Raw genomic sequence first — 3,867 nt, 5'->3', positions numbered from 1 at the left:
AGGAAAAAGCTTAAACTTCTTCCTTCCTTTTTTTTTTTTTTTTTTTTTTTTTTTCCCTCCTTTTTTCTCTTTAATCATGTTCCTTTTAAAAATAAACGCAGAGGCTGATGGCCTTCCTTGTACCTCTCGGCCTGGTCTAGCTCACCTTCTGGCCCAGGGAGAAACTCTCCTCTATTGCTGCCTGCCTGGTGTTACAACCTTTTTACAGTTGTTTTCAGAAGCTCAGTGCTGCTGTTTTCAGCTCAGTGCCAGTTCAGTGTCATAAATCAGCTGTTGGTCTTGCACCATACTCCATTTGGCTACTGCCTCTCCTGGAAGACTATCCTCCTTTTGACAAGACATTTCATGAGCAAGAAATAAACCAATGAAAAAACCTGTTGAAGCCTCTTTTCCAAAGCATTTGGATCCTTTCTATCCCAACACGCACACCCATGAACCAGCTCTCTTTGAGTTCTTCCTGCTTCCCTAGCTGAGCACAACTCAGCAATGGCTGGTGCGCAGCTGCATACTGCTGGTTGCATAAAGGCTCACTTATGCTTTATTTTCCTACCTGGGCTCACTGATTTGAGAGTACAATCTCACTCAGCTATTCAGCCTCACAGAACTTGGGAACATTTACTGGTTTGTATCCCTTTGGATGTACCTGGCCTGTGGGTAAGAAAGTTGGTAAAGCAGGGAAGATAAAACACACCTTTTCTTCCTAAAAAAAACCACTACAAATCAAACAAACAAAAACCCCAGCCAACCAAAACAAACAAACAAACACTGAATGTCTTTGCTAGCTGAATTCTTCTTTTTTCATTATTAAAGAGTTCGCTTTAGGGATGGTGATTTATTCCTGAGGAGAAGTACAAGCTCCTGTTACAGTTCCTAGATCCACGCTGGGTAAAGTTCAGGTCATCTGATTAATTTACAGTTGTTAGCCAAAATGCTGCTCCATCAGCTCTGCCTCCCTCAGCTGTTTACAGTGGATGACAGCCAGGAGAAACTCAAGTTACACAGCACGTTTCACACCCTCACAAACCGCCTCTGACCTCCTTTCACTAATATTAATTAGAAAATCAAAGTCCCACTGTGGGTATATGGATTTCTGCACAGGACATTTTCTGTGAAGCCCAACACTTTTTGGCATGCCTCAGGAGACAGAGAGCATACTTCATTTGAGGAAAAATATGGCATTGAGTTTCTGGAATAAAACATTTAAAAAAAATCCCAATGAAGGTAAACTTAGTCCTAAAATTTATTAAAACTGTACCTTACAGATGGCTTTCCTCCTAGTTAGTCTAATTCTCATCCCTTGCATTCTTTTTCCAACTAATTTTTCCATTTACTGTTTGCAGCTTCGCTCTTAGAAGTTTTATGGTGGTGGTGGTTTTTTTTTTTTTTAAACATATACTGATGTTTATGTAAAATCAGTTCTCATTGCCTTCTAAAGCTGAATCTTCTTGCATACCCGCATCCTATGAAACAGTTCCAGCACACTCCCTAAAAAAGTTTATTATTTTTTTTAAGAGTACTGAAAAAAATAAGCTTAATGGGAAGAACAGGGAAACAGTTGACATGTTTTCATCCAAAAATACCTTTCCTTATAAGGGAGGAATTACAAATAATTAAAAAACCTCCTCATTTCCAAGAAACAGTTTTAGTATCACCTATGCTTGCTTAAATTAGAACTTACACAATTATTTTTTGCTCATCTTTGATTAGTGAGTTCTGATACACAGCATACATTAAGTCTAGAAGTAAAGCTTGTAAATTCTTATTTCTGCCGTTGAGATTATATTGTGAGTTGCAAAGGTAAGAAGATACCAGATCTATTATGGCCAGAGCTTTTTTTTTTTTTTTTTATATATATACTAAAGACTGCCAGCACATTCAGATCATTAGTAGCAACTACAATTAAGCAAACAAGCAAAGTTTCCACAAGTTTTCACACTCATCAGAACTATCCTGAGCTAGCCAAGCAGTTTTCCTGCAGTGTTCCTAATCAGCAGTTTCAACACTGGCAACCTGAAAGCAAATATGAAGAATAAACTGATTTTTTTTTTTTTTTTTTTTTTTTATTAACGTCCACTGCCCAATGGTTGTTCTACAATTCAGAAACTGTTTTTTTTTTTTGTTTGTTTGTTTGTTTTTAAAAAAAGCATTTCAGGTAACTTCAGCTGTTTCTGGTTACATTAAACAACTATTTATGTAAGGAGTTCAGCTGTTTCTGATAGTTATCTGCTTTTTTTACTACTTGTCTTTTTATTCAGTAACAGCATAAATAAGTTGCTTGCAATTATTATCAATAATTAATTACCTTTGGATTCTTTCTTTCCTGTCATAACTAGTTATGGTGACACCACCTCCAAAAAGAAAATGCTTGGGAGTTGTGTGCCATGAACCACAAACACAACAATCAAACCCTCTGTCCTTTGAGGTGAATGATATATTTGTAACCCATTAAGTGGTTTTCTTCTAATACCACTCCCGTTAGCAACATTTAATTTAGGTTTCCAGAAGATCAGTTCCACAAGTTATTTTAATTAAAATCAGACATTAAACATTTGTTTTTCTCCCTTCTCAGCATTTTTTAATCTTAGTTTCAAATTACTAATAGCCAAGACATCAATATCCTACAATTACAAGCTGGTAAGGTTTCAGTTTGGTGCCTAGTTAGGTGCTTTGGGCTCTAATCCCAAAATAAAGATGCAAGATGTAACAGAGTCATAACACATCTATTGTATTAAGTCCCACATTACAACTCTAGAAACTTGTCAATCATTCTTCTCCGTAATTACTGAAGTAATATTGTTTAGCATCATCTATATGAAGAACTACTTTTCCAAAAGAAAAGTTGCACACTAACACAACACAATCACTAATATATTTCTGGAGGAAAAAAAAAGTCTAGTTGGTATATTTTCCATACACTGGTGCAAATGGATCTTCTGCAATGCTTCCTTCAAAAAATGTTCCCATAAACCCATGTCAATGGACAATATATATCATGCTTCTTTCATTATCAGGCAATACAGTCCTGTATGAGTTTATTTTGCTTAGGATCAATAATTGCGAGATATGAGTTTGTAATTCTCTATACTGTTCCAATCAAATTTTATTCAGAGAATGCAAATCCCAAAACAAACTCAGACTGACATTAAGACACTAATTACTGCGAACACCAATAAAAGGTCCTCATTTCATAGGATGCTGAACACTCGCAAGTGTACTTTAAAAGGCCAACAAATTACTGAAACATTCTCAGAATTACTTTCCAGCATTACTTACCTGTTTACATGCTATTGCTGCTGAGAGAAACAGAAACATGAAATCTGTTAGGTTTAAAGATGACTAAATATTTCCACACTGAACTTGGCAGCCCAGACGGACGACTTAAAAGGTATGAGAAGATTTCTATCAAGACACAATTTAAAAATAATGTAGTAAGAGTGCAAACAGAATTTGTTTTTCTTTTTAAGAACGCTACTCACTACTGAGTTAGCAGGCCACATGAAGTTAAGTGAAACTATCTGCAAGAATGAAACAAACTCCTTGCTGGGATGTATTCAATTTACAGTTCAACATTAATCTTTCCAATTTAGATACCCTTAAAAACTTAACATTGGTGTTCTACTTGGTTCCATTTTGTCCTACTGTTAAGTTTCCATCATTATTTTTATAAAAGCACCAGTTTGAGGTTTGCAATGAAGATGTTAAAGAAAGCTGTTACAGCATCTTCGGACAGTATGGTCATTTTCCTTCTTCCTGTAACTAGCTAGCGATCTTAAAAGTAATGAGAATGAAATGCATGTGTTAATCCTTAAACTGTTTGTGCACAAACATTACAGATGGCTTTCTGAAAAATTAAGAGGTAAACAAGCA

This window comes from Aythya ferina (genome assembly GCF_964211825.1).
Source record: "Aythya ferina genome assembly, chromosome: 1".
Taxonomy (NCBI): domain Eukaryota; kingdom Metazoa; phylum Chordata; class Aves; order Anseriformes; family Anatidae; genus Aythya; species Aythya ferina.
The sequence above is the reverse complement of the archived record's forward strand: the minus strand, read 5'-3'. Positions refer to the sequence as shown.